The sequence below is a fragment of the Pristiophorus japonicus genome, chromosome 23 (genome assembly GCF_044704955.1).
Source record: "Pristiophorus japonicus isolate sPriJap1 chromosome 23, sPriJap1.hap1, whole genome shotgun sequence".
NCBI lineage: Eukaryota > Metazoa > Chordata > Chondrichthyes > Pristiophoridae > Pristiophorus > Pristiophorus japonicus.
The window spans coordinates 18,555,976-18,568,182 of record NC_091999.1 but is presented as its reverse complement, the minus strand read 5'-3'; the positions used below and the strand labels follow the sequence as shown (position 1 = coordinate 18,568,182).

At 43.6% G+C, this 12,207-nt stretch overlaps 1 non-coding gene across 1 annotated transcript; it reads left to right on the top strand.

The window, feature by feature from the left end:
* The first annotated feature begins 5,623 nt into the window (after nucleotides 1–5,623).
* On the top strand, nucleotides 5,624–5,707 carry trnal-uaa (transfer RNA leucine (anticodon UAA)). The gene has a single exon. It is a non-coding gene; the product is annotated as a tRNA-Leu (tRNA).
* Nucleotides 5,708–12,207: the final 6,500 nt, after the last annotated feature.

The window sequence follows — 12,207 nt, the reverse complement described above, 5'->3', positions numbered from 1 at the left end:
GCTTCTGTTTCTTGGAAGAGATTCATATTGAAAAGTTTCAGAGCAATATCGAACTGTAAAAATACAGGTAGAGGAGATTGCTTCGTCCAGATTTTCAGCAAACGGAGAATTTTTCAGGAGTCTTTGGCCGTCTGCTGCACAGAGATGGATGACTGAGTTTTTTCTGAGTAACGTTTAAAAAGGCAGCGACACAGTAGTCGTGGCCGAGTGGTTAAGGCGATGGACGAGAAATCCATTGGGTTATCCCGCGCACGTTCGAATCCTGCCGACTACGATTCTCAGCATTTTTCATTCCATTTCACAATTTAACCGGTTCTCTGCCAAACTGATCCTGAGATAGATGGAATAACGTCCCACACCTTTCAACACTGACATTTTTCCTCATTTTTATTAATCTGCAATATTCGCGATAATTCCGGATAAGAAAATGGAAAAATCAGTCAAAGTTGCGACAGTGATTCAGCCTGTCTATCCCTCGAGATGTCTCAGGCATCTGTGCATGCCCGTTGGTGCGTGCAAATTTTTAGTTATGTGTGTGTGTGTCTCTGTGTCTGTCTATCTCTATATATGTCTCTGTGTATGTGCAACTGTCTCTGCAAATCATCACCATGAATTTTGCATGTCCTGGAACTTATAAAAAAGATTAGGGAAAATAATACGGTTGTGATCTTTTGTATCGGCTTTGGTTCAGTGGCCGCATTCTCGACTGAATCGGGAGTTTGTGTGTTCAAGTCGCACTCCTGAGACTTGAGCATATAATCTTGGCTGACACTCTAGTGCACCACTTGGGGAATTTTGCATTGTTGAAGATTTCACTTTCGGATGAAATGTTGAAGTGAAGCTCTGTCTGCACCCTCGGGTCGATATGAAAGTTCCCAGTGCATTACTCGAAAAAGAATAGGAGAGTTGCCTCCTTGTCAATATTACTAAAAATGTTCGTAAATGCTAACTGAAAGCCGATGTGTGTGTGTTTGTATGTGGGGTTGGGGTTGAAGCCCAGTTTCTCTCCGAGACAGAATGCAGGTTCTCACAGAAACAGGATAGCCGCGTGGTTAAGGTGTTGGCCTTAAAATTCAATGGGTTTTTTACCGCGTGGGTTCGTACCCCACTCCTGGTGTCTCTTCAATTTAACGCTTATTTCCTCCCATTCTGATCAGTGAGACCGGATTTTCATCGGTTGAATCAGCAATTTTCTGTAACAATGTGACACTCTGAACCGATAATGAAATGAAATTGTGAAATGTATCTGTGTCGCTCGGTCTCTACCTCTCTCTCTCTCTTCAGAGAGTTGTGTTTGTGTTTGTATGTTTGAGTCTTTGTCTCTCTCAGTCTGACTCACTCTGTCTGTCCCTGTTTCTGTTTGTCTCTGTCTCAAGTCTGTCTCTTTCTCACGGTGCCACGTCTGTTCCAATGGGATTCTCTCTGACTCTTTTTCTGACTGGCTCTCTCTTTCCCATCATTTCGGTCTGTCCATGTCTTTGCCTGTCTCTGTTAGTCCCTGCCTGTAAGCTGAGAAGTATTTCCATCGTTTTCTGTTTTAGTCTCTATCGCTCTCTCTCCATCTGTCTCTCTCCATGTCACTGTCTTTATCATTGTCTTAATCTCACTCTTACCCTCTCTCTCTTAATAGATCACACACACACACACATCTCTGTATATGTATGCATTTGAGTCTTTTTCTCACTAAGTCTGCCTCTCCTTCTCAGTCTCACACTTTCTGACTCTTGTTGTCTCTATCTCGCTGTCTGTCTCTCCCTGCTTGTCGGTTTGTCTCTGTCTCTCAATGTGTCTGTCGATTTATCATGGTGTCCAGTTCTGTGCACTGCTGGATTCCGGCTCTGACAGAGCTGCTACCTGTAAGTTCCTCGTTAGTATAGTGGTGAGTATCCCTGTTTGTCACGCGGGAGACCGGGGTTCAATTCCCCGACTGGAAGGCAGGTATTTCAAAATGTAGAATTTTACTTCTGTTTCTTGGTAGAGATTCATATTAAAAAGTTCCAGAGCCATATATAACTGGAAAAATACACGGAGAGGAGATTGCCTCTTCCAGATTTTTAGTAAACGGAGACTTTTACAGGATTCGTTGGCCGTCTGCTGCACAGAGATGGATGACTGAGTTTTTTCTGTGTAATGTTTAAGAAGACAGAGTCGCCTTCGAAGTGGCCGAGTGGTTAAGACGATGGATTAAAAATCCATTGGGTTTTCCCTGCGAAGCTTTGAGGCGTGTCCACTACGATTCTCGGATTTTTTCATTCCATTTCACAATTTAACCAGAACTTTGCAAAACTGATCCTGAGATAGATGGTATAACGTCCCACACCTTTCAACACTGACATTTTTTCTCATTTTTATTAATCTGCAATATTTACGATACATACGGATAGGAAAACACAAAAATCAGTCAAAGTTGCGACAGTGAGTCAGCCTGTCTATCCCTTTATATGTTGAAGGCATCTGTGCATGTCCGTTGGTGCGTGTAAATTTTTGGTTATGTATGTGGGTGTGTCTCTGTGTCTGTCGATCTGTATATATGTCTCTATATATGTGCAACTGTCTGTGGAAATCATCACCATGAATTTGGTATGTCCTGGAAATTATAAAAAAGACTTGGGGAAAATAAGACGGTTGTGGACGTTTGTATCGGCTTTGGTTCAGTGGCAGCATTCTCGACTGAATCAGGAGTTTGTGTGTTCAAGTCGCACTCCTGAGACTTGAGCATATCATCTTGGCTAACACTCAAGTGCCGCACTTGGGGAATTTTGCAATGTTGAAGCTGTTGACTTTCGGATGAAATGTTAAATTGAAGCTGAGTCTGCACTATCGGGTGTGTGTGAAAGATCCCAGAGCCTTACTCGAAAAAGAATAGGAGAGTTTCCCCCGTGTCAATATTACTAAAAATGTTCGTAAATGCTCACTGAAAGCCTCCATGTCTGTGTGTCTGTGGGGGTGGGGTTGAAGCCCAGTTTCTCACAAAGACAGAATCCATATTCTGACAGGACCAGGATGGCCGAGTGATTAAGGCGTTGGCCTTAAAATTAAATGGGATGTTTCCCGCGTGTTCTCGTAGCTGACTCCTGCTACTTCTTTAATTTAACACGGATTTCCTCCCATTCTCATCAGTGATACCCGATTTTTATCTGTTGAATGTGCAACTCTGTGACACTCTGAGCCGATAATGAAATGAAATTGTGAAATGTATCGGTGTCGCTCGGTCTCTGCCTGTCTCTTTCTTCAGAGAGGTGTGTTTGTGTTTGTGTGTTTTTCACTCTCAGTCTGACTCACTCTGTCTGTTCCTGTGTCTCTGTCTCTTTCCCACGGTATCCAGTTCTGTTCCAATGGGATTCTCTCAGACTCTTTGAAAGACTGGCTCTCTCTTTGCCATCATTTCTGTCTGTCCATGTCTTTGCCTGCCTCTCTTAGTTCCTGTCTCTAACCTGCTGAGTATTTCCAGCATTAGTGTTTCTATCTCTAACACTCTCTATCTGTCGCTCTCTCTCTCCTTGTCACTGTCTTTATTACTCTCTTTTTTTCACTCTTTCCCTCTCTCTTTATAGATCACACACACACATATCTGTATATGTAAATGTTTGAGTCTTTTTCTTACTCAGTCTGCCTCTCCTTCTCAGTCTCACATTTTCTGTCTCTCATTTTCTCTATCTCGCTGTCAGTCTCTCCCTGATTGTCGGTTTGTCTCTGTCTCTCAATGTGTCTGTCTTCTTCTCATCGTGTACAGTTCCATTCACAGCTCGCTTCCTGCTCTGATAGAACTCATGCTCGTTAGTATCGTGGTGAGTATCCCCGCCTGTTCCGCCGGAGACCGTGGTTCTACTTCCCGACGCGGTGGCAGCATTTACAAAATGCAGAATTTTACTTGTTTCTTGGTGTTGATTCATATTAAAAAGTTCCAGAGCAATATAGAACAGTACAAATACAGGAAGAGGAGATTGCCTCTTCCAGATTTTTAGCAAACGGAGACTTTTTCCGGATTCTGTGGCCGTTTGCTGCACAGAGATGGATGACTGAGTTTTATCTGAGTAACATTGAATGATGCAGCGAGCTAGTAGTCGTGGCCGAGTGAGTAAGACAATAGACAAAAAATTCATCGGGGTTTCTCTGTGCAGGTTTGAATCCTGCCGACTATGTTTCTCAGCATATTTCATTCTGTTTCACAATTTAACCACGTTACTGCAAAACTGATTCTGAGATAGATGGAGCAACGTCCCACATCTTTCGATGCAGCCGCTGTTTTCTTTCTTACATCAATCTGCAGTATTCACGATACATGCGGATAGAAAAACGCAAAAGCCAGCCAAAGTAGCGACAGTCACACTGCCTGTCTATCCATCTATTTGTCTAAGGCAACCTGTGTATATCTGGATCTGAGTGTCATGGTACATCAGTCATTGAAAGTTGGCATGTAGGTGCAGCAGGCGGTGAAGAAAACAAATGGCATGTTCGCCTTCATAGCTCGGGGATTTGAGCATAGGAGCAGGAAGATATTACTGCAGTTGTACAGGGCCTTGGTGAGGTCACACCTGGAATATTGTGTTCAGTTTTGGTCCCCGAATCTGACGAAGGACGTCCTTGATATTGAGGGAGTACAGCGAAGGTTCACCAGCATGATTCCCGGGATGGCAGGATTGACATATGAGGAGAGACTGGATCAACTGGGCTGGTATCCACTGGAGTTTAGAAGAATGAAAGGGGATCTCACAGAAACATATAAAATTCTGACGAGATTGGAGGCTGGAAGAATGTTCTCATTGCTGGGGAGTTTGAGACCAAGGATTACAGTTTAAAAATAAGGGGTAAGCCATTTATGACCGAGATGAGGAGAAACTTCTTCACTCAGAGAGTGGTTTACCTATGAAATTTTCTACCGCAGAAAGTCGTTGAGGCCAGTTCATAGATATATTCAAAAGGGAGTTAGATATGGCCCTTATGGATAAAGAGATCAAGTGGTATGGAGGGAAAGCAGGAAAGGGTTACTGAGGTTGAATGATGAGCCATGATCTTATTGAATGGTGGTGCAGGCCCGAAGGGCCGAATGGCATATTCCTGCAACTAATTTCTATGTTTCTATGTTTCTATGTTGATGCATGTATATTTTTTTATTGTGTGTGCGCGTGTCTGTGTATGTCCATTTGTATGTATGTCTCTGTGTATGTGCAACTGTCTGTGGAAATCATCACCATGAATTTGATACGTCCCGGAACTTTTAAAACACTTGGGGAAAATAATACGGTTGTGATCTTTGGTATCGGTTTTGATTCAGTGGCTCCATTCTCGACTGAATCAGGAGGTTGTGTGTGTAAGTCCCACTCCTGAGACTTGAACACATCATCTTGGATGACACTCAAATGCAGTATTTGGGGAATTTTGCATTGTTGAAGCTGTTGACCATCGGCTGAAATTTTAAATTGAAGCTCCATTTTCACCCTCGGGTGGATGTGAAACTTCCCAGAGCCTTAGTCGAAAAATAATAGGAGAGTTGCGCCCGTGTCAATATTACGAAAAATGTTCGTAAATGCTTCCTGAAATCCAATGTCTCTGTGTGTCTGTGGGGGTGGAGCTGAAGCCCAGATTCTCACAGAGGCAGAGTCCAACCATTGACAGGATCAGGACCAGGATGGCCGAGTGCTAAAGGCGTTGCATTTAAGATGTAATGGGTTATATACTTGCGTGGGTTCAAACCCCACTCCTGGTGATTCCTTAATTAAACAGAGATTTTTCCCATCCTGCCGAGTGATACCCGATTTTCATCTGCTGAATCTCCAATTTTCTGCAACGATTGACATTCTGAGCCGACAATTAAATGAAATTGTGAAATGTATCTGTGTTGCTCGGTCTCTGCCTCTCTCTCTCTTTCGAGAGCTGTGAATGTGTTTGAGTCATTGTCTCTCTCAGTCTGCCTCTCTCTGACACACTCTCTCTGTCCCTGTTTCTCTGTTTGTCCCTGTCTCTCAATCTGTCTCTTTCTCACGGTGTCTCGTTCTGTTGCAATGGGATTCTCTCAGACTCTCAGTCTGACTGCCTATCTCAGTCCCATTATCTCTGTCTGTCCATGTATTTGCCTGTCTCTGTTAATCCCTGTCTCTAACCTGATAAATATTTCCATTATGTTCTGTTTTTGTCTCTATGTCTATCTCTCTATCTGTCTTTCTCTCTATCAGTCGCCCTCTTTGTCTCTCTCTTTGTCCCTCTCCTTTTCTCTGTCATTCCATCACTATTTGCCTCCCTCTCTTTATGGAGCACGCAAATACATCTCTGTGTATGTATGTGTTTGAGACTTTTTCTCATTCAGTCTGATCCTCCTTTTCAGTCTCAAACTTTCTGTCTCCCTTTGTCTCTATCTCACTGTCTGTCTGTCCCTGTTTCCCTGTTTGTCTCTGGTTCTCAATGTGTCTGTCACTTTCTCACGGTGTCCAGTTCTGTTCGATTGGGATTCTCTCAGTCTCTCTGTCTGACTGTCTCACTCTTTCCCATCATCTATGTCTGTCTATATTTCTGCCGATCTGTCTCTCTTTGCCTGTCGCTGGTAGTTCCTGTCTCTAACCTGCTGAGTATTTCCAACCTTTTTTTGTTGATATCTTTGTCTCTCTCTCGACCTATCTGTCTCTCTCCTTGTCACTGTCTTTATCACTGTCTTTCTTTCACTCTTTCCCTCTCTCTCTTTATTGATCACACACACGCATCTCTGTATATGTAGGTGTTTGAGTCTTTTTCTCAGAGTCTGCCTGAATTTTCAGTCTCACCCTTTCTGTCTCTCGTTGTCCCTCTATCGCTGTCTATCTCTCCCTGTTTGTCGGTTTGTCTCTGTCTCTCAATGTGTCTGTCGACTTCTGTTCACAACTCGATTACTGCTCTGACATCGCCCGTACCTTCGTCCGGAGAGTCGTGATTTTGCTCCCCTGTTAAGCAATAGAACCGGGTTCAATTCCCCGACGGAAAAGCAGTTTTTTCAAAATGTCTAATTTTACTTCTGTTTCTTGGTATAGATTCATATTAAAAAGTTCCAGAACAATATAGAACAGTAAAAATACAGCAAGAGGCGATTGCCTCTTCCAGATTTTTTGCAAACAGAGACCTTTTCATGATTCTGTGGCCGTCTGCTACACAGAGATGGATGACTGAGTTTTTTCTGAGCAACATTTAAAGTTTCAGAGACGCAGTTATTGTGGTCGAGTGGTTAATGCGATTGGCTTGAATTCCTTTGGGTTTTCGGCGCTCAGGTTCGAATCCAGCCGACTACGATTCTCAGCAATTTTCTTCACAATTTAACCAGGTTTTTGCAAAACGAATCCTGAGATAGGTGGAATAACGTCCCACACCTTTCAACACTGACATCTATATCTCATTTTTATTAATCTGCAATATTCACGATACATACGGATAGAAAAACGCAAAAATCAGCCAAAGTAGCGACAGTGACTCAGCCTGTCCATCCCTCGAGATGTCTCTGGCATCTGTGCATGTCCGTTGGTGCATGTATATTTTTGGTTATGTATGTATGTGTGTGTCTCTGTGTCTGCCTATCTGTATATATGTCTCTGTGTATGTGCAAATGTCTGTGGAAATCATCACCATGAATTTGGTATGTCCTGGAACTTTTCAAAAAGACTTGGGGAAAATAATACGGTTGTGAACTTTGCTATCGGCTTTGGTTCAGTGGCAGCATCCTCGACTGAAAAACGCAAAAGCCAGACAAAGTAGCGACAGTGACCCTGCCTGTCTATCCATCTATTTGTCTAAGGCAACCTGTGTATATCTTGATCTGGGTGTCATGGTACATCAGTCATTGAAATTTGGTGTGCAGGTGCAGCAGGCGGTGAAGAATGTAAATGGCATGTTCGCCTTCATAGCGAGGGGATTTGAGTATAGGAGCAGGGAGGTTTTACTGCAGTTGTACAGTGCCTTGGTGAGGCCACTCCTGGAATATTGTGTTCACTTTTGGTATCCGAATCTGAGGAAGGACATCCTTGCTATTGAGGGAGTAGAGCGAAGGTTCACCAGCATGATTCCCGGGATGGCAGGACTGACATATGAGCAGAGACTGGATCAACTGGGCTGGTATCCACTGGAGTTTAGAAGAATGAGAGGGGATCTCATAGAAACAAATAAAATCCTGACGAAATTTGACAAGTGAGTGGCAGGAAGAATGTTTCCGTTACTGGGAAGTTCGAGAACCAGGGGTCACAGTCTAAGAATAAGGGGTAAGCCATTTAGCACCGAGATGAGGAGAAACGTCTTCACTCAGAGAGTGGTTAACCTGTCGAATTCTCTACCACAGAAAGTTGTTGAGGCCAGTTAGTTAGATATATTCAAGAGGGAGTTAGATATGGCCCTTACGACTCAAGGGTTCAAGGGGTATGGAGAGAAAACAGGAAATGGGTACTGAGGTTGAATGATCAGCCATGATCTTAAAGAATGGTGGTGCAGGCTCGAAGGGCCGAATGGCCTGCTCCTGCAACTAATTTCTATTTTTCTATGTTTCTATGTTGACGCGTGTATATTTTTGGTGATTGTGTGTGTGTGTGTCTGTGTATGTCTATCTGTATGTATGTCTCTGTGTATGTGCAACTGTCTGTGGAAATCATCACCATGAATGTGGTATGTCCTGGACATTTTTTAAAAACTTGGGGAAAATAATACGGTTGTGATCTTTGGTATCGGCCTTGGTTCATTTGCTCTATTCTGGACTGAATCGGGAGGTTGTGTGTGTAAGTCCCACTCCTGAGACTTGAGCAGATAATCTTTGCTGACACTCAAGTGCAGTACTTGGGGAATTTTGCATTGTTGAAGCTGTTGACCATCGACTGAAATGTTAAATTGAAGCTCCGTCTGCACCCTCGGCTAGATGTGAAAGTTCCCAGAGCATTACATGAAAAAGAATAGGAGAGTTGCGCCCGTGTCAATATTACTAAAAATTTTCGTAAATGCTCACTGAAACCCGATGTGTATGTGTGTGTGTTGCTGTGGGGGTGGAGCTGAAGGCCACATTCTCACAGAGACAGAATCCAAACGCTACTAAGACCAGGATGGGCGAGTGGTTACGGCGTTGGCCATAAAATTCAATGGGTTTTTCCCGCGTGGATTCGAACCCCAAACCTAGAATCTCTTTAATTTAACAGAGATTTTTCCCATCCTGCCCAGTGATACATGATTTTCATCTGTTGAATCTGCAATTTTCTGTAACTCTGTGACACTCTAAGCCGAGCATGAAATGAAATTGTGAAATGTAGCTGTGTATCTCAGTCTCTGCCTTTCTCTCTTTAAAGAGTTGTGTATCTGTTTGTGTGCTTGAGCCTTTGTCTCCCTCAGTCTGCCTCTCTCTGACTCACTCTGTCGGTGAATCGTTCTCTGTTTGTCTCTGTCTCTCAATCTGTCTCTTTCTCACGGTGTCCAGTTCTGTTCCAATGGGATTCTCTCAGACTCTCTGTATGACTGTCTCTCTCTTTCCCATCCTCCCTGTCCGTGTCTTTGCCTGTCTCATTTTGTCCCTGTCTCTAATCTGATGAGTATTTGCATCATTTTCTGTTTTTGAAACATAGAAACATAGAAAATAACTGCAGGAGTAGGCCATTAGGCCCTTCGAGCCTGCACCGCCATTCAATATTATCATGGCTGATCATTCTTTCAGTTACCCTTTCCTGTTTTCCTCTCCATCCCACTTCATCCACTTAACCGTAAGGACCATATCTAACTCCCTCTTGAATATATCCAATGAACTGGCTTCAACAACTCTCTGTGGCAGGGAATTCCACAGGTCAACAACTCTTTGAGTGAAGAAGTTTCTACTCATCTCACTGCTAAATGGCCTACCCCTTATCCTAAGACTATGTCACCTGGTTCTGGCTTCCCCAACATCGAGAACATTCTTCCCGAATCTAACCTGTGCAGTCCCGTCAGAATCTTATATGATTCTATGAGATCCCCTCTCATCATTCTAAACGCCAGAAATTAAAGGCCTAATTGATCCAATCTCTCCTCATATGACAGTCCTGCCATCCCTGGAATCAGTCTGGTGAACCTTCGCTGCACTCCCTCAACAGCAAGAACGTCCTTCCTCAGACTAGGAGACCAAAACTGAACACAATATTCCAGGTGTGTCCTCACGAAGGCCTTGTGCAACTGCAGTAAGATCTCCTGGCTCCTATATTCAAATCCTCCAGCTACGAAGGCCAACATACCATTTGCCTTCTTTACCGCCTGCTGTACCTGCATGCCCACTTTCAGTGACTGATGAACCATAACACCAAGGTCTCACTGCACCTCCCCTTTTTCTAATTTTCCGCCATTCAGATAATATTCTGCCTTCGTGTTGTTGCCCCCAAAATGGATAACCTCACATTTATCCACATTATACTGCATCTGCCATGTATTTGCCCACTCACCTAATCTGTCCAATTCACCCTGCAGCCTCTTAGCGTCCTCCTCACAGCTCGGACCGCCACCCAGTTTAGTGTCATCCGCAAACTTGGAGATATTACACTCTATTCCTTCAACCAAATCGTTCATGTGTATTGTAAAGAGCTGGAGTCCCAGCACTGAGCCCTGCGGCACCCCACTAGTCACTTCCTGCCAGTTTGAAAAGGACCCGTTTATCCCGATTCTCTGCATCCTGTCTGCCAACCAGTTCTCTATCCATGTCAGTACATTAATCCCAATACCATGCGCTTTGATTTTGAGCACCAGTCTCTAGTGCGGGACCTTGTCAAAAGCCTATTGAAAGTTCAAATACACCACATCCACTGGTTCTCCCTTGTCCACTCTACTCATTACATCCTCAAAAAATTCCAGAACATTCGTCAAGCGTGATATCACTTTCATAAATCCATGCTGACTCGGTCCGATCCTGTCACTGCTTTCCAAATGGGCTGCTATTTCATCCTTAATGATTGATTCCAATATTTACCCCACGACTGATGCCAGGCTAACCGGTCTATAATTAGCTGCTTTCTCTCTCCCTCCTTTTTTAAAAAGTGCCATCACATTAGCTACCCTCCAGTCCATAGGAACTGATCCAGAGTCGATAGATTGTTGGAAAATAATCACCAATGCATCCACTATTTCTAGGGCCACTTCCTTAAGTACTCTGGGATGCAGACTATCAGGAGCCGGGGATTTATCGGCTATTAATCCCAACAATTTCTCCAACACAATTTCCCGCCAATAAGGATATCTTTCAGTTCCTCATTCTCACGAGACGCACAGTCCCCTCGTACATTCGGAAGGTTTTTTGTATCTTCCTTTGTAAAGACAGAACCAAATTATTGTCTCTATCTGTCTTTCTCTCTATCTGTCTCCCTCTTTGTCTCTTTCTTTGTCCCTGTCTTTGTCTCTGTCATGGCATCATATTTGACTCCTTCTCTTTATGGAGCACACAAACACATCTCTGTGTCTGTATGTGTTGGAGTCGTTTTCTCATTCAGTCTGACCCTCCCTCTCAGTCTCAAACTTTCTGTCTCTCTTTGCCTCTATCTCGCTATCTGTCTCTCCCTGTTTCCCTGCTTGTCTGTCTCTCAACGTGTCTGTCTCTTTCTCACGATGTCCAGTTCTGTTCCAGTGGGATTCTCTCTGTCTCTCTGTCTGACTGTCTCTCTCATTCCCATCATCTCTGTCTGTCTATGTCTCGACCTGTCTGTCTCTATTTGCCTGTCTCTCTTAGTTCCTGTCTCTAACCTGCTGAGTATTTCCATCATTTTCTGTTTATATCTCTGTATATCTCTCTATCTGTCGCTCACTCTTCATCTGTCTCGCTCCTTGTTACTGTCTTTATCACTGTCTTTCTCTCACTGTTTCCTTCTCTCTCTTTATATCTGTATGTGTGTGTGTTTGTGTCTTTTTCTCACTCAGTCTGCCTCTGCTTCTCAGTCTCACACTTTCTGTCTCACGTTGTCTCTATCTTTCTGTCTGTCTCTCCCTGTTTGTCGGTTTGTCTCTGTCTCTCAATGTGCCTTTCTACTTCTCATGGTGTCCATTTCTGTTCTCAGCTCGATTCCTGCACTGACAGAATCCACACCCGTCAGCTCCTCATTCATGTCTTAGTTAATATCCCTCTCTGTCACGCGCGAGGTAGGCGTTCAATTCGCCGACGAGGATGAAGCTTTTTTAAAATGTTGAATATTACTTCTGTATGTCCTGAAACTTTATAAAAAGACTTGGGGAAAATAATACGGATGTGAACTTTGGTATCGGCTTTGGTTC